Source organism: Oncorhynchus clarkii, chromosome 5, assembly GCF_045791955.1.
Source record: "Oncorhynchus clarkii lewisi isolate Uvic-CL-2024 chromosome 5, UVic_Ocla_1.0, whole genome shotgun sequence".
Classification (NCBI taxonomy): domain Eukaryota; kingdom Metazoa; phylum Chordata; class Actinopteri; order Salmoniformes; family Salmonidae; genus Oncorhynchus; species Oncorhynchus clarkii.
In genome coordinates, this window is record NC_092151.1 from 62,999,939 (window position 1) to 63,018,756 (window position 18,818).

At 44.1% G+C, this 18,818-nt stretch overlaps 1 protein-coding gene across 2 annotated transcripts in view; it reads right to left on the reverse strand.

The window, feature by feature from the left end:
* The window catches only part of LOC139409182 (single-stranded DNA-binding protein 3), a 135,827-nt gene that overhangs the window by 87,659 nt on the left and 29,350 nt on the right, over positions 1 to 18,818 (reverse strand). The gene's annotated exons all lie outside the window — the stretch shown is intronic.

Consider the following 18,818-nt stretch of genomic DNA (forward strand, 5'->3'; position numbering starts at 1 on the left):
GCAGAGTAGAAACCTCTAAGGCAGTTGTATAAGGAAAGGGGTGAGGAGGGGTGCACACAGCACACACATTCCAGTGTGGGTAGGAGGGTGGGTCTGTGTCAGGGCTTCATGATGCCGTTTCTAACGGAAGCCATTACTGTGAATAATTGACTGCCAAATGAAGACAAATGATATGATTGCACTGCGAGCACAGTAGTCAATCCTCTATCTTGGAGGTTCCCATTCAAATGCATTGATCAGCTTTGCAGCCTAAGTAGCTGGCCAGGAAACTAAATGGTGGCGATCAATACCATTTAACAGATTATTGACTGTTGACTGGTTCTTCCAGGGATCAAATAAAAAGGAATGGAGAGAAATAAGCAAATCAAATAATGGAATGAAAACAAATTAAATTGGAATTTGTTCCTTTGGATCGCTGATGATGAACGGGATAGGAAAACACTGAGGCAGGACAGAAAATAACTAAGTGTCTGTGTGCGCTCCTGTGTTTCCCTCTGTGTGCGCTCGAGAGACCCCAAATTTTGCAGGTTGACAAATACCAATTAGATTAGAAGTTAGGTCCTGTTCTTGAATCAGCATCTACATACTATACCCCATGTGGAGTGATAGAGAACAAGTGTACTGGTTCAATAGTGTTTAAAGACTCGTACTAACCACAGTATAGCTGATGTAGATAGGGAGTCCAACATTGAAGACCACCTTGCCAACACAGCTTTATACCTCCTGGGATCTCATCCCGACACATACTGTACTAACATACAGCCTCAGTGGCTGTGGATCATTTCAACTCCTTATCATGGGGGCGTTGCTTAGAAAGTGCTCTTTTGTGTTATGGAACCTAACAGAGAGAAGGGGGAGAAGAGAGGCTGCTGAGGAATGAGAGGGGTGTGTGTGTGTGTGTGTGTAAGGGGGGGTTAACACCCTCCACCGATCCCAAAGCACTGTAGTGTTTTACATACCCAGCACAGTGTTACCATGGTGACTAGGCCCAGTTCTGGGGCCTGACCCATGAGGCAGTGCCTCCCTGTGTGCATGTATGTTACTGTGATCTGAGCATGTGCATGTATACTAGTCAGTACACTCAGACTCGCAAATGTAGGAATCATTAGGTAATTCAGGGGATCTATGTGAACGTATTAGTCTTCAGGTTTACTACAACCCATCTATAAACATGTGTATATGTGCGTGATTGATATTCTTTCTCCAATTTTATATGCAATGTGTACATTTAACTTCTGGATAAATAATATGTGAATATAAATTGCATTGAGCATTCAAGCATCAGTAAGAGTCAGTTTGTATGTGCATATGGGAATGGGAATTTGGATATGTAGGAGATTGCATGTACGTGTGCACGTACTGGTCTTTAAATGCTGTGTGTGTGTGTGTGTGTGTGTGTGTGCTTGCCATTTCTCAGTTCAGCAGAACCTCATTAATTCAGAAATGGAAATCATTTCTGCATGGAGTGCACAGGAGACGAGAGAGATGGAGAGGAAGGGCGCACAAGAGAAAGAGGAGACGGAGGGGGGGGGGTGATAGAAGGAGTGTAATCAATCTACATTTTTGTATAATACTTTGGTATAATATAAAAGTATTGTGGGGAAAGATATTTACAAGATAGATGTCGTCTGTAACGTGCAGAGTATAGGATATATTACCAATTCGTATGCCAATTTCTGGAATGACTTTAGATTGCATTGTGATTACTATAGTCATTAAAATGGTCATACTCTAAAAACTAAGCAATGAATTATTCCGTTATTCAGAGGTTACAGACATATGAACATCTAACCTCGAGAGTATGAGGTTTGAATGACTTTCACATGTCTAGTGTGACACCTATTGTACATCAAAGGTATAATGGTGGCCATAAAAATGCAGCATCACCTTTGTCATTGAAATGCACAGAAGTGAATGTTTTACTGTGGCTTTATTAGTGTGCCAGTCACAGTCGGTGAACAACTACATGTTAACACTGTTTATATTTGGATGAACCTTCAATCACCATCACACTTACTTTACATCCACTACTATTGATTGGCGCAAACGATGGAGAATGTCAAGGCAATGTACAATGTCATGGAAGCACTGAATATGGGACCAGGGGGGTAACCTAAATTCTCATACTATAGGCTATATAGCCTATTTGATTTTTTGGAATATTTGACGTGAAGTCAACATGTGCATTAGGGTTAGGCACTACGCAGATTTTCATATTGTAATATCGTCCTTTGCACACGACGAGATTTACAGGTTTAGTGCACAAGGGGGCGCCAAAACAAAATCAAGAAACTGTAAAAAAAAATTGGCCATCTATTACCAGAATGCTAACAAAACTACGAAAATAAACTAATTGCAAAGACAGGCGATCCAGCTCATAAAGTTATACATGTATAGGTAGGAGCTACCGAATGTCATTTTTGGCGAGTTTGCAAGGGTTTTTACAAGCGTATTTACATGCGAATGTGAACGTGAGACATTATGCAAATGAACAGTTTAGAACAACAGTGCTGGCTCTGGAGCAGCATTTGTACACGCTGTGTCTGTGTGGAGTCTGGAGTCGCTAGGACAACATGCCTGACTGCTCTGCTCGGAGAAGAGGGTGGAGTAGCAGACTGGCCGAGAATGGAGAGGAGAAAAAACACAAGGAAATCAAGATACAGATAATTCATCAAAAGGGCTTCGACTTCTCAAACACCACAGAAAGCTAACAATATGATGCCCTGTCACCTTAATAATGAAGCCACTTACATAGATAACTAGCAAGTTAAATTTAAGGGTTGCGTTAACGCATCTGACAAATCTTGTGATTCAGTTGCACTTCTCCACTCAGATGAGAATACACAAACAGGCATTCTATCAGTAGGCAGTGCCCTGACTGAAGTGTGGCTACTTTTCTCAGTGTAGCCAGCCTACTTTCCTCCAGTAAAATGCAAAAATAAATGTAGCTAGCTACATTCTTTCTATACTGAACTAAAATATAAAACGCAACAAGCAACAATTTCATTGATTTTACTGAGTTACAGTTCATATGAGGAAATCAGTCATTTGAAATAAATTCATTAGGCACTAATCTATGAATTTCACATGGCTGGGAATACAGATATGCATGTTGGTCACAAATACCTTTAAAAAAAAAAATGGGCCTCACAATGGCTCTCAGGATTTCGTCATAGTATTTTTGTGCATTAACATTGCCATCGATAAAATACAATTGTGTTTGTTGTCCGTAGCTTATGCCTGCCCATACCATAACCCCACCATGGGGCACTCTGTTGACATCACAACGGTGACGTCAACAAACTGCTTGCCAACACGACGCCATACACAGTCTGCAGTTGAGGCCGGTTGGACATGCTGCCAAATTCTCTAAAACGACGTTGGAGGCGGCATATGGTCGAGAAATTAAGATGAAATTCTCTGGCAACAGCTCTGGTGGACATTCCTGCAGTCAGCATGCCAATTACACGCTCCCTCAAAACTTGAGACATCTATGGTATTGTGTTGTGTGAACAAACAGTACACTTTATAGTGGCCTTTTATTGTCCCCGGCATAAGGTGCACCTGTGTAATGATCATGCTGTTTAATCAGCTTCTTGATATGCAACACCTGTCAGGTGGATGGATTATCTTGGCAAATGAGAAATGCTCACTAACAGGTATGTAAACAAATTTGGGCACAACATTTGAGAGAAATAAGCTTTTTGTGCATATGGACCATTTCTGGGATCTTTTATTTCAGCTCATGAAACATGGGACCAAAACTTTACAAGTTGCTTTTATATTTTTGTTCAGTGTATGATAAACATTAGACATAGGATGGCCATGCATCATTTTTTCAAAAAGACCTTGCTTCTTCATTGTAAGCTCATTTACTTGTGTGGCTGCCAGCCAAATAGTGTTGCACTTCTGTTGTCATCTGAAGAAAATTAAGCTTCTTTTCTGCTGAATGTGTTGCACTAATGCCTTTTCTGTGAAGGAAAACTATTAGTTGCATATACCTGATCACTATTGAAGCAAAAAAAACAAAAAACATTTGGCTTTAATATAAAACACGACCCCTGTCAATACACAGCTGGACCTGCTCCCGCTTTCTCCTGTTGTGCTATTTACAAACAAAACACGTGACTGGCTCAACTGTTCTGGGGAACTACGGTAAGCTTCGTTATGAGCATTCAAGCATCAGTAAAAGTCTGTTTGCATGTGTAGATGGGAATGTGGATATGTAGGAGGTTGCATAGTGTGACAGGTGAAATGAGGAACGCCCTCTGCTTTATCTCCTATTGCATTGCACAAGTTGACTGCAGGTATTTACTAAAAAATTGCTACAAATATTAAAATGTACTGAAACTTCAAAATAAGTAGTTAACAGTATTGGAGGTATTGAAGGAAAAAAAATCCCTTGGTTATTTCCAAATACCCCAGTATATATGGTATACCACCCAAGCCTAATGTGCATAAATAAACAAACAAATAAATAAATACATACAAATAAAGAACTGGTTAGCAGGATAAATAAATAAAGAGCCATCTTCCCTGGCAGAGGGCAGATCCGTGCTGAGCCTTTTAGAGCAGCCTCCTCCCGCCCCCAGACAATATGGAGAAGAAAGTAATCTGGCCATGCACTGAGGGGATTAGAGCCTCCACAGCGCAGCACAGCAGTGTAGAACAACGCAGTGTATAACAGCGCAGTGTAGAACATCGCAGCACAGAGTAAAACAGCACAGTATAGAACAACGCAGTGTAGAACAGCGCAGCACAGAGTAGAACAGCACAGTATAGAACAGCACAGTATAGAACGCAGTGTTGAACAGCGCAGCACAGAGTAGAACAGCACAGTATAGAACAACGCAGTGTAGAAACAGCGCAGCACAGAGTAGAACAGCAGTGTAGAGTAGAACAGCACAGCGCAGAGCAGAACAGAACAGCACAGCACAGCGTAGAACAGAACAGCACAGCACAGAGTAGAACAGAACAGCACAGTGTAGAACAGCACAGTGTAGAACAGAACAGCACAGCACAGAGTAGAGTAGAACAGCAGCACAGCACAGAGTAGAACAGCACAGTGTAGAACAGCACAGCGTAGAGTAGAACAGCACAGCGCAGAGTAGAACAGCACAGCGCAGAGTAGAACAGCACAGCACAGCGTAGAACAGAACAGCACAGCACAGCGTAGAACAGAACAGCACAGCACAGAGTAGAACAGAACAGCACAGTGTAGAACAGCACAGTGCAGAGTAGAACAGAACAGCACAGCACAGAGTAGAACAGAACAGCGCAATGTAGAACAGAACAGCACAGAGTAGAACAGAACAGCACAGCACAGAGTAGAACAGAACAGCACAGCACAGAGTAGAACAGTGCAGTGTAGAACAGCACAGAGCAGAGTAGAACAGCACAGCGCAGAGTAGAACAGCACAGTGCAGAGTAGAACAGCACAGTGCAGAGTAGAACAGCACAGTGCAGTGTAGAACAGCACAGCACAGTGTAGAACAGCACAGCGCAGTGTAGAACAGCACAGCGCAGTGTAGAACAGCACAGTGTAGAACAGCACAGCGCAGTGTAGAACAGCACAGCGCAGTGTAGAACAGAACAGCGCAGTGTAGAACAGCGCAGTGTAGAACAGCGCAGTGTAGAACAGCACAGCACAGTGTAGAACAGCACAGCACATTGTAGAACAGCACAGCAGTGTAGAACAGCACAGCGCAGCCCCACAAACCAGGCAAGACCAGCCTGGCCTGGTCCGGACAAACTTCGTTCAGTCTAGCCTAGCTAAGAACAGCACAACAGTCCCCAAATCAGGTCAGGCTGGTCCCAGCATAGCACAGAGACGAACAGATCAGCATCAGTCCGACAGGCCATAACACACATACAAAACTTAGTCATGCATAGGCTCAGTCAATAACATGCAAGAATGCCATGTTCTCAGGACTCTAAATTAACACATTCCATTGGTAGCACTGGTGCTCCTAACTTATATAAAAATTTATCAGAAAATCTGCTTCAGTTGTTTGAGATACAGCCTACATTGGGCCTATATGAATTCAAGCTACTTTTGAAGCACATGGTGTGCCTTAGAAACTAACATTAACACTGTAATGATTTTGAAACAAATACCCGTCATTGAAATTACAAAGTAATTTGTGGAATATTAGTTAAAGCAACGTGTGATTTTAATTTTGGATTCCAGTCCTTATAGAATTAGAATAATTAAGATGAACAGGACAGCTCTGCATTGACCCCTAGATAACCCCTGGCCTGCCAGCCTGATGACAACACAACAGCAGTCAACACCACACAACAGCAGTCAACACTACATGAAAAATAAATCACACACACACACACACACACACACACACACACACGAATGACAGATTACTGTTTACACAGTGCAACAGTGCTATGGAAGTACTTCAGTACAGTGCACACTCTCATAAACACAACCAAGTGAGATAAACACGGAGTTTTGTATTAATAATACTGTATATCTAGTAAAAAATATATAGATTATATCACACAGAATGTCACTGAAGAGAGAGAGCAAGTGAAAGAGATAGGTCTGTGCTGCGTTGTGCTATGCCACCAGGAGATGAGCCTCCTGTCTGTAGTCAGCATTATTAGAACGGTGGTTGGCTTTACAGGGAACAGTACACAGTGCTTTCAGCACAGAAGGAGAGTACAAATAAGTACCATGCTGGTGAGAGACTGCTGGGGTAGTGCTCTCATTCGGTGTGTGTGCGCATGTGTGTGTGTTCGCGTGCATCTCCTGCCAGTCTCACATAAGCCCAGCCCATAGAGAGATTCTATGTGAACTGCAGTCTGGGGGGTGGGGGGAGGGGGGTGCTGGGCGGCCATGACAGAAGCCCAGAGAGAGACCCTCTGTGCTGTGTCAGATGTGTCCCTCATCTCCTACACATCTGTACAGGCTCCAGGTTAACCACGCGTCAACTACAGGCCAGAGAAAAGGACTCCGCATGGCTGTGTCACACCACACAGATGAAAACACACTGCTATGTGGGTAATGAGTACCGGTTCTTACTGAACAAGGGGATTTAATAAAGAAAATCAAAACATTGCATGTTTTTGGTGCTATTTCAGCTGACCTGGCATGAATTTGAGCCAAAGATCCTCAAAAAAGGTGCTTGCTTGCACACACACAAACACGGCCCGGTGGTTCCCACAGGCTGTATGTCTGCGTGGGGACAAGGGACTGTGCTGATGAAAGCTCTGCCCCGGCATGCATGTGTTCCTTTACTGCCATCCTGGGCATATTTACAGACAGTGACTGTAATGCACAGTAATGATTATTTTTATACCATATACTTCCCCAGCCTTTCACTGAGCGTGTAATGGCTCCCTACTGACCCAGTGATTACCTCTGTGGCTCCCCCTGGCTTCCCCTTTACCTACTGGAGAGATGCCTCGCCAACACCCCCAGGTTCTCCTCAAGGGTGTGTGTGTGTGTGTGTGTGTGTGTGTGTGTGTGTGTGTGTGTGTGTGTGTACTAGCATTTTTGGTGAATGGCTGTAAACATGAGTGATGAGGTCCTCACTTCTCATCCTGATTCTTTATCTTTTTTCCATCATTTTGGCAAAACCCTTCAACAAGGAACATTGTGTTTTCCAAATATAGAAAAACCTAAAAGCACAACCGTTATTCGGTACAACTTCTACGTGTTAATAAAGCTAAAAGAAATCCAGACAGACTTGAATCTCTGCGTTTATTCTGCCTGTTTTAAAAAAAGGGGGGATTAAGTCTGCATTTAGGGAGAATTTAAATTGCAAATAAGACTAATTGTTTTTGTCTTTAATCCTAGCAGGGAGGGCGGCAGTGTAATGCAGAGTTGAGACAGTTGCACGTCTCAGCCATTCATTCTCAGGAGGAGTGGGTTTGTCTCACCACTTGACTCAATGAGCATGGTGTCCAACTGACTGACTGACTGACTGACTCACACACACATTAAAAGAGGCAGGTTTATTTTCATTACGAATTGGGGTGCCCAGCTGGTACTTGAGACTGGTACAATGGCAGGCCTTGGGTGACAGAGCCCAGCCAATGCAGGCAGCACTAGCAGCAGAGCAGACACACAGCCTGCCAGCAGCACAGCCTGCCAGCAGCACAGCCTGCCAGCAGCACAGCCTGCCAGCAGCACAGCCTGCCCACTGACTCATCTCAGAGAGAGAGAGAAGAGAAAAAGAGATTGCACAAGAATGATGAGCAGAGAACAATGAACACAGTGAGGTTGAAACAGAAGAAAAACCAAGGATGTCGAGGTCAGAATGGGAAAATTAGGTGACTCAAAAAGCTAATATCAAAGACGCTTGTTAGCTCGTTTACTATCAGCAGCAAACCACTACTTCATACACCTATATATTCCCCTGCTCATCATTTGAAAACACACACCTAGCTGGATTGTGATGTGTACTCTAGGACCATAAAAAGCCCAAGCAATCAAACGTGTGTTATATTAACCGAGGCAGTAGCTCAAACGTGTGTTATATTAACCGAGGCAGTAGCTCAAACGTGAGTAGATTCGATTGGGGATCTGTGTGGGAGAAAATAAGGCCTCCCTCTACAACTCCCAACAGCAATAACAAATGTGAACGTCTGGAGATCAATTTCAGTCCCGTGGAATTAACTGACAAGCCATATCACCATCAGTGTTAGCTCTCTAATGAGCCTCGCTGTAAGAGGAACAAGCTCTACAGGTGTTGGCGAGAATATATAGCATGACCAGGTTGACCACGGGTCTTCTACCTAAGAGCTGGGAGTGGACACTCACCACTATCCTAAAGCAGGTCGCCCTCGCTTCGCATCTCCCTCCTCAGCGGTGGGGGGGGAAGTGCACCGGGGGGTAGTGCACCGTAATAAAAACAGCCGGCCTGGGTCGGAACATCGCCTAGGGAAATGTGAGGCTTCCCAAAAGCAGACGCTGCAGCATTATTTGTGTAATGTCAGTAATTTATGCCAATTTCTGCAGGCAGGGTATTTTTCAGAACGGTGTGTGTGGAAGTGTGGATGTGGTTGGAGTGTGGCCAGCCCCCAGACTTCAAAGCATTGTGTGACTGTAGATCAAACAGGGGCAGGAGAGGAGTGGAGCTGTGACTGGGCTGCTCCAGACAGGGCGGCACGGCTACATGCACACCTCTGACTCAGGGGCAAACCTGACCCTCGCCAGCCTGTGCCCTCACCCTCCCAGGGCACTGTGGTAGCTTCCTCCTATAGAATCAACTCCACACCATATCACCAGTCCTACAGAAAATTCACACACGTACGACTTCCAACAGCATGCCCACATACAGTTTGAGTAACAACTAAACTCCCCCAAAAGGGGACACCAATCATTTAGGGATGAATCTGTGCAGCTTCTTAGAGGACTATTGAGACCAAGCTGATAATGACCCAAATAAGTCATTGTGTGGCATGTATTAAAAATGTGTAATCTGCAGAGTGAAAACCTAATTCAGCACCTCTCCACCTACACCCCTCCCTCTTAGAACTATTAAGATTAAATACCACCAGCCAAGCGCATGGTTACTCGCGCGCAGAATCATCCTGTGAGGAAGCAAATGATAAACAAAAAGGATCCATAATTCTGTCACTCCCAGACCCGCAGTCGACCATACAGCTCGGGGGCAGAGATTTCAACCCTTTGTTCTGAGGTTCAGCTAGGAAACGTCTACACAGAGATACACAGAGACGTGAGATGTGGACTGGCCCTTTCATTCCAGGCAGAGAGAAGAGAGGATGGGAGACAACAACAGTAAACACGGAGCAGAAAGACAGCCCCGCTCAGTCACGGGTGTCAGCCCCGCAGCCAAGAGCCACAAACGCTCTGATAGCTAGAGAAAACAGTGGAGAGGAGAAAACCTGCCAGGGAGAGGGAATGAGAGCGGGAGAGATGGAGGGAATGAGTAAGAGAGGGACAGAGCTGGCAGGAGGGAGGGAGAGAGAGATGGGGCATGCCTTTACAGTGTGTACATATCACCACAATATGAATAAGATATGGCGGTGCCAATCCTGCCTCTATTACACCTCATCTCTGCCTGTCCCCCTCCCCCGTCTCCTCTCTCCATCCATACATCGTCTCCCTATATGGTATTATAATTCCTCCATGTCGTCATTCCGCCCCCGCTTCTCTCCTTCCCCTGAGCAGAGCGGGCACCGCTGGCACACAGCCAGATTACCCAATCAATCTCCTCTGAGAGAGAGAGGGAGGGAGACAAGAGGAGAGGGGGAGGAATAAGAAAGAGGGGGGTAGAGACAAGGAGGAGAGAGAGGAGGGGGTGTTAGTGTGAGGGGAGGACTGTGCACCAGACCTAAGAGAAATCGAGGCAAGAGAAAGGCGTAGGATGAGATGGAGATATTTCTTTTAAAGGACAGAAGGTGAGACGAAGGGAAAGGCTGAGGCAAAGCAAAAGGTTTATTGAACCGACTCATTGAAATGGGGAAAGTGAGCACCTGTTCTCGATGAGAGAAACGCACACAGTCAGACAAAGTACACACAAAGGATGGCTTCTCAATGGTTGTTGTTTACAGAGAAGCGCTCCAGCCCCGTGCCACCTGTTTCAGTCCTGCTGGACACTCCAGTCTGCCACAGCTTGGCTACCTCTCAAATGACACCCTATTCCCTATTGAGTGCACTTCTGACGACCCACTGTAAAAGAGAATAGACGAGTGTCATTCGAGACATCCCACACCATTTCACTCTCCTGACACAAGGCAACCCCTACATTATACCATCAGCTCTATTGACTCCCTCTATTCGCCTGACAAGAGGTTATGACACTTAAGTATTCAAGTCAGCGCAGGTGTCAAAGTGATATTTTACAATAGAAAATCATGTCACACAGACCCAACATCCTGAATGTCATTGTACCTGATGCAAATCGGACCTTTTCAGGCTCACAGCAAACAAAGAAAGAGTTCTGGAGTTCTTTGTGCAGCTGGGAAGGAGTCCTGGTCATTACCAAAAGGTTCAGGGAGAGGCCAAATCAAAGCTTACAAATGGAAATGGATATTCATAAGCAGACAGGCCAGTTCAGTTTTCAAACGATCAGTGGTTACTATTTTTCAGAACATGTTGAACAAAAACTAAACAAGAAGCTGACTTTTAGATGAGCATCTGCCTTTACGTGTCCCCACTTCCACTGACAGGAGAGTCTCTATCATAGCTGTCTGAATGAGAAGTCAATCCAAACAAATCATAACAAATCTCATCCAGAGAGTATTAAGACACGGCTTTGTGAATGACGCACTTCTGTCACTAAATCAGTGACACTCCGGAGGCGCTGATGTCACAGTGGCAAGAATCGCAGATGTGTGGGGTCACGACCTCTAGCTTGTGCTAAGAACAAAGGGTGTGTTCGTAAATTCAATCTGGAGTGCTCAGAGTGCACACTTGATGCTCTGGCTGAGGAGCAGGATTGATCCAAGCGTTCTGACCTCACGACGGCAGTCAACCACCCAAGCTTACTGGCTAACGTGGGCTAGCTTGCTAGCTACTTCCAGACACAAATTAAGGAACAGCTCACTCTAAGCATTTGACTCGCCCTAGCAGAGCTGGTTAGGCGGTCTTCATTTTATCCAGAGCGTTGGTGATTATAACTGTGCTGCTGGCAACAACTTATGCTTTTTTGCAGACGTTTACAGACACCGGCCATATTCAACCGGTGTTGAGCGTTCGTAAATTCATCAATTATCCTGCGCACACTTAGGCGAGAGTGCTCTGAAATCGGAGTAGATAGCCAGAGCGAATTTACAAACGCACCCATCAAGTCTAACGATGGAGCATTATTACTTCCTGAAAGGGTTTGTTTGTGTATGTTTGCAGCAGCATCATGCCCATAGGGGGCACAGGAGCATGTGCCCCCCCCAGATTTGTCCTGTTTTTTTTTGGGGTCGTTTCTCTATAATACTACTAGCCTCAAAGCAATTTTATGAAATTCATAAGTAGCTACCTCATAACTAGCTACCAAGAAGTCATTTCAGTCGAGTAGCTAGCTTATCTGTCGTATCTGGTATGCCTGCTGGCAAGTTTGGTAGCAATTACTAAATTGAGGTATGAGATATGCAACAAACAAAAAAATACAAAAATATATATATATTTATTTTTCTTCTTCTTTTTACATAGAATTAAGCATAATGCTTATGGATGTAGAATGCAGGAAAAAGCCATTTCAGGTGTTGCTAAATTCTCCAACTTCACCCTTCAGCCATTCTTACGTACTTTGTGACCCCTAAGATTTTTGTGGTGCAGTGTGCGTGTGTGCACGTTTCTGACTTTCTTAATCCTTCATGCCGCTATTCCTTTCATCATTCATTCTGAATTACCAAAAGAAGTCTCATGTTTGGAAAAACAAAACATTTCCTCACTCTAAGCACTCTTGAGGAACATTCAAATTGAAGTAGGAAAGAGAATTATGAATGTGCATTTCTCTCAGTAAGTAAACATGATTTGAAGACAAAATTGGAATCAATGAAACGGATTCAACAATAAGGAATAAAGGGAAATTCCTCTTGAACATTTATAAAGGCTGTGTTTTTCCGTTCCATGCATCTCCAGTGTGGTGTGTTTCGGGTGTGTGTTTATGAAGGTTTGTACCACGTTGGATCTGCCATCCAGGGGTGCAGAGTCTTTCAGTTCCGGGAGCCCAGCCAGAGTCAGAATCCCACCAAAATCCAGTGATTAGCCATGAACCATCCCCCAGATTTGAGGATTAGCACATTATATTCCCCAATCTGGAGGGCTATAAAGTCTACCTCCTAGGCCCCAGGAGAAGGAAACAGGAAAGGGTTTGGGTCATGGTGGATTCCTTCAAACCCAGCCAGGGCCACCATCATGTCCTTGGACAGTTGACACAGTAACAAAACACAACCAGTCAGTGAGAGATGGCATCTAAAATGTGTGGACCCATACAAACTCAGAGTCTAACACCGGAGACAGAGTCTACTGTTCCCCCTGGGAGTCGTGTTATTTTTCTCCCTGTGATCCTGGGAGACATGGCGGGGGAACAGGGCTGTTATCAGCCGGGCCGCGGCAGCGACTTGATCAGACCACTGGTCCACAGGGATCGGAGCGGCTGGAGTTAATCAGACAGAGACAGGCCCGGGGGATTCACGCCTCCACCCCCACCCTGGTCCCCCCCGCCACAGCCCAAGGTAAGGTTCTTCACGGAACATTAACCCTGTGTCCTGTCTGTCTGTAACCCCAAACACACACAGACACGCCGGGTCCACCAGCAACACAGACAGAGTTGTGGAAATGAACATGACTGAGAGATGGAAAGATTTGACTATAGACAAACTTATTGAAAAGTTTCAGGGTTATGCATTTTCATACAGTTCAACCAATCTGCTCAATCCATCCAGTAGATATATACAGATAAACGTTGAATTATAACGTACTCTCATGCCACCAACAACAATTTCTTGTCAAATTATATTGGTGATCAGTGATATCGATGTACTTCTTGTGAGGAAGACAAAAGTCCACTTCACAAAGCCCCTTCTCACACACAGAACCCGGACGAGCAGATATACTTTTACCCTTTGAACTTCAACCAGGTCAGGGGTCAAGGAAAACTGGCTATTAATCCTTGAATAAGAACAAAAAAAAGAGCAGGACATCTGAGCCCCTGTGGCGGTCCCCAGAGCCCCACAGCGTCCACACTGGGCTGACCACTGAGTAGGACAGATCCCCTCAGAGGACCTTCATCTGGAGCCCCACATCTGGACACTGGAGCTAAGGACATAATGTATCTTTAGGTGTGTGGGTTAGGTGCCTTACGAAGACCATGTCGGTTTTGAAACGTGTGTGCATGTCACTAAACGATTCTGAGCAGACATTGCTTTATTTCTTTGTTCAGGTCCTATATCACATTTAGATGTAGGTATGTACTCTTTTCTTGGAAGTCCTAACCACTAGACCTGCCACCAACTCACTGAATGGGTGGTCAGAGTTAGCATGGAGGGTAGCTGACGGTTGAGACAGGTAGCTAGCTACCTCGAGAGTAGTGCTGAGGGATAATGATTTTTAAAACTAATTGACCTACATTGGTTCAATTATTTGAATTCCATTTCGTTCAGTTCTTTCTGAGCTCAATGCACACATTGCACTGTTTCTATAGAGATAAATCAGATCCAGCCTGAACTGTGCAATGTAGTAGGGAGTTGTAGTTTCCAACAGGCCAATATTCTACGAAGTTTGGTAATTAACTACAATGACCATAATCCATTTCACATCTACTTGTCAGGTCGGTGCTTCTTTTACACCCGCTATGGAATAGACAGAATAATTAGTGACGGGAAGTCCCGCTCTTTGACTCGTACAGTCAAAATAAAAAATATTGACTCACTTCGTTCATTTGAGTCAGTAATGCCCTGAGCACGCAGGACCCCCCTACTGGCGAAGGAAAACTTGAAATAATCATGATTCTACAAGCCTCTTGTTCCTCCGTAATCTGTGATTGCTAGGCATAAAAATACAATTATTTATTTATTGATACCTTTGAAAACGAGGTCTATTTGCGGCCACAACCAGTCTAGATTGTGAACGGAATGACTGCCGCGAGGGAGATATGCCCAACAGGCTACGAACTGTAGCAGCCACCCAAACAATTTGTTCACGAGTTTGACTGTTGAGCAGCAGAGGAAGGCTGTGCATGTTTTTGTTCTACAAAGTGGTGTCCATCAATAATATTCAATAATCAAATGGATTGCATTCATTCTTGCACCATACTGTCATTCATCAGTTCTAAACATGTGTTTTCCTTCTCTATGCTGCCTGCAGCATGATCTATTTTTCTGCACACACACGACAGTTGGTTGTTGGAGCACGTCTCCGGAGCCGCTGAGCCGGAGGAGCGCATATTAATCCTGCTGTAGAATTCATCAACGCCAGCAGGTCTAATGAACATCTAAAATGAACAAATCACTCGGAAAACCAAAATCATGACTCTCAAGCCATTAAAAAAAGAGTAGTTCAAAAAGAGCGAATCGTTGGCGAACTACACGTCACTAAGAATAATGCACAATCATGAGGGGATTTAGAGAGCAGCTGTTGCTTCGTGAAGTATCTCTACCTGAAAATACATGATCTAAGTGATTGACAGCTGGTATTCAACAGTCATGAAAGTATGCCTTATTTACTTTGAACAACAGAATAGAGATTTTAGGCAGCAGCTCTATAGAGATGACTTGGAATAAAAAAATGTATTCATCAAATAAAACAAACGTAATACACAACAACAAATATTTGTATTTGAATAAATGACGGTTATTAAGTGATTTGAAGTAGGCTGTTGAGGGCAAAAGTGTGTGTGTGTGTGTGTGTGGGGGGGGGGGGGGGGGGTGCAACTCAATATTAGGAAGGTGTCCTTAATATTTTGTACACTCAGTGTGGATTAATTGGGGACACATGTCAGCTTTAATTAAGCATGGGGTTTAATTAACCACGTAATTAACCCTTTAGACCCCAATAGAATTCTAGAATGCTGCTGTAAATTACTGAGAATTTTCAAGATAAAGCTAATTTTTTCACATTTCCAACAAACAGACATGGCTCAAAAACAAAGAATAAATGACAATTACAAGTTAACTTAGTTTTAAAGAAAACGACCTCTTCTTTAATATGACACCAAATTCATGTCAATAGGAACAACCCACATTTCTCCATTGTGTAAAGACACTCACTATCAAAAAATGATTAACACACAACACAACAAAAAACACTAGAATATTTAAATTGTAGTAAATTACTAAATTACTCACGCAAAATGTACCAAGTATGATATATTATACTTAAGCATTTACATATAAATAAATCATCCAAAATGTGACCAGAGGACAATATTCAGAAAGTATTTCAAAACGAATTGATTAACAACGATTCATACTTCTGTAACAATGTAAAAATGCAAACACCTATTCGGAGACGATTTCAAAATGTAGGTAACCTCTGGCAATACGATTTAGTACAGACCAGGCCTGACACTAAGAGATAGTAGTCTACTTTGACAACAATTCAGTGAATGCAACAAGTATGAGATCGAGTCAGATAAAGAGAGAATATGCAAAATACAACAACTGTTCAGTGACAATGAAAGATTTGTAGGACAAATTCATATCACACTATAGCACAACACCATCCTGCAAAATGGCTCAGAAAACATAGAGCTTCCCAAAGGAGGTTTCTACACAGCTCCCACTCTTTGCCCTGCGTCCACTCCGGATGCACACCACACTTGTGCCCTTCAAACTTCCCCTACTTTCCAATGAGTTACAACTCGGTCCACACGCCCTGGTGCCACACACTTGGCTCCCCTTCCTGCCACTATAGCCATATCAAAGAGAATACACAAGCTGCATTTTGAATGCCTTCAGGGCCCAGCGCCTGTGGTTTCTGGGAAGGGGCCTTTGCAGGGTCCCCCACACAATGTATGCATTTATGATGGCAAATATTGAGCATCCCCCAAAAGACATACTACCACCATTTTCTGCCTGTGCGTCCAACATTGCAATAGCTCCTCAGTTGGTCAAGATGGTCAACCCCCCCATTGTCTTGTTGTAATCCCTTACAAGCTCTGGAACAGATACAAATTCCTACAAAACCCCTGCTACGGTCACTTTAGGTCCAAGTGGTGTGGCACAAGGGTGAATGGTGGGACTTGGGGCAGACACACACCATGGAAACGTAGGCTCCCCTCTCAGGTATGCTCTCCCTCTGCTTCGTCATCTCCCTCCTCCTCTTCCTTTCCCTCCTCCATGTTCCTCTCCCTCCACCTCTCTCCCTCCACCTCTCTCCCTCCAATCATCTCTATCCCTCCAATCATCTCTAACTCCTCTTCCTCCCTGCCTTTTGCTGCTGAGCCCTGACTCTCCACATCACTCCCTTCTCTTTCACTGACCTAAAGGAACAGAGTAACACGGGGAGAGGAGCAACAACCAGGATACGATTATAGGAACATAATCTCTCCCCCTCCCTGTGTCTCGCTCTTTTTTCCTCTCTTTTTCTCAACCATGCACACACACACACACAATCTTTCTAATTTACCTCAGTACCGGTACCCCCTGTATACAGCCTCGGTATTGTCATTTTATTGTGTTTCATTTATTTACTAAATATTTTCTTAACTCTTGATTTCTTGCCTGACAGAATAACTACAGAGTTTGCCAATGTTAGCTGATTAGTTACGAAGCTGGGACAGTTTCCAAATGAATTGCATCAGTAGAAAGAGGACAAAACAAGCAACTTGTTAGATGGTTACATAAACAAATATCCAACTCATCATATGAGCTCCACTGTGCGGGCCTCAACCCTAACATGACAGTTAAGCTGTCAAATAATAGAACAACAAGGCAATGTATAGCCTAAGAATATCTGCACCTAGCAAACATGACAAACCATGACCTAAGCCCACCAGAACACAAGTCGGTGGCTAGTTAGCTGGTTATCTGCATGGCTAGCTAGTGAGAGTGAGGTTGACGCTTCGTGAGCGCAGCCCAAATGTAATGCTACACACAACTTTTCTTGCCTGACAGATTAACTAGCTAACTATAGCAAGCAGATTGGGCCGTTTCCATTTGAATTACATCAGTAGAAACGAGACAAAACAACCAACTAGTTCGCGGACTATATACACAGCTAAACACCAACTACTTCCATGAGACAGAGCAATCAATCATTCGAGCTCCACCGCTGATGTGCTCGCCTGTACCAACCAAGTTATCATGAATGACTTGCTAATCTGTCAGCTATTCCCCAAGTTTCACAGCATCGAACGTCGACAACACCAAACATATACCTGCTGTTTACTCATTTCACTCACCTGGACATTCTCGCTTTTCAAAGTGCAAGGACGTGTGCAAATCCATATCACCAACCAACATAGATAAAACCTCTATCACAGGGAAAAGCTGCGTCGGCCTCGGCACGGTCATTGAGTAATGAAGTTTAAAAAAATCACTTTGAAAAGTCCAATGAAAGCATACCCCGTTTCCGGTTTCTCATTGATGACAACAGAAACGCGAATACGATAACAGGCTGCTCGCAAGTTATTTTTGGAAATTGACACGGATATTGTTGTTAGAAGAACAAGGCTGTTCGCAGCAGCTATTGTAACTTAAGAAAGGCTGTCGACGGCCGCTCTGGGTTCTAAAAGGGTGAATCTTGTGCAATACACACTCACGACAAATGAGTCTGTTCTGATGGAGGTCTGGTCTGTTCATACTTGTCAGACTAAATGAGAGTATGGAACTGCACAGAACTGGGAAACCTGCAGGAATAGAACCATCATGATCCATTTCTAGAGCTCCTTCCTTAACTGGCCAGGTGAACAACAAACTGGTAGTAATACAGTCTGACCAACATAACCGATTAGCTGCACAAGCCTTACTTTAACATTTTAAAAGGTATGTCATACCACTGTTTAGCATAGCCAAAACATGACCAAAAAGGAGAATTCTGCACTATGGTATGGCGGCGATAACAAATAAAACGCATTTGCCTTGAGTGAGGCAGATGAAGTCCGAGGGGACTGCAGCTTAACCTTCAAATCATCAGTCCCGCCAATGAGCTAGAGGTCACAATCAGTGGGCACATTAACATGGCCATTTGCAGTCCGAGATTGGCGTCAACAAATGTTCACAAGTTCAGGCAGCACATCAATTCCAGCACCAGGGAACATCCAGCTCTTCTGCAGATGAGAGGGTCAGGGAAGGCAAGCGCCCATGACCCCTACGCCACCCCCAATTGGGCCCCATGCATCGGCCCCAGCACTGAACTTAATCCAGGTCAACAGCTCACCAAGTTGCTTTAT